Consider the following 950-nt stretch of genomic DNA (forward strand, 5'->3'; position numbering starts at 1 on the left):
GTTAATGTAACGACCCGGCTGGTCGTTTTGAGTATTATAATTCCGTTTCCCCATTTACTGCTCAAATTGTGAATTACAGTTATTATTTGACTTGCCGGGGTAATTGGTTTGCGTCCGGTGAGTTTTTGAAATGATTTGGAGCACTTAGTTCCAAGGTTTAAAATTTAAGTTGAAAAGGTTGACCGGATGTTAACTTATGTGTAACGACCCCGGAGAAATTTCGCTAAGGAAATTAAGGTTTGGTAGTGCCGAGGTAGATCAATAAGTACAAAGATTATAGAAATTGACGGCATTCAGAACTCGTTATTGGGCCTATTCGATCAGGTTGGGATCGGACCCGTGCCGATCACACGGTGACTAAGACAGAAATAAGTCAGGATAGTTGGAACTCCCGAATTATAAAGTGAAGTATTTTTTTTTATAAGAAAGAAAAAGAAAGGAATTTCTTTTAGAATATTCATAAACTTCTACTATACAATTATTTTAGAATTGTTCTTAGAAACTTTATGTTTTTCATGCATTCAGAATCTTTATTTGTAATCACTACTAAAAAATAACAAATTTGCGACCGAATAATTCGACCAATTTAATTCAGTCGCAATTTTCGACTGATTCGGTTGGAAACTTTATTAAAAAAATACATGTTTATTTTTTTTAAAAACTTTTGGCTCAAAATTACGACTAATTCGGTCGCTCAATTACGTAGAAAATACTGAGAAAATATTTTTTATCGTTTGCGACTGAATCAATCGCAAATATTAAAATTAAAAAAATAAATAAATTAAATATTGCGACCGATTTGGTCAGAATACGCAATTAAAACGAGGTCTGACTGGTCAACAACATTTGCGACCGAATCAATCACAATTTGAAAATTTAAATTTCAAATTTGCGACCGATTCGGTTGTAAATCTTTTTGTGTAATACGTCCTAACCCGTTTTTTCTTCTT

Source organism: Nicotiana tabacum, chromosome 4 (assembly GCF_000715075.1).
Source record: "Nicotiana tabacum cultivar K326 chromosome 4, ASM71507v2, whole genome shotgun sequence".
NCBI classification, from domain to species: domain Eukaryota; kingdom Viridiplantae; phylum Streptophyta; class Magnoliopsida; order Solanales; family Solanaceae; genus Nicotiana; species Nicotiana tabacum.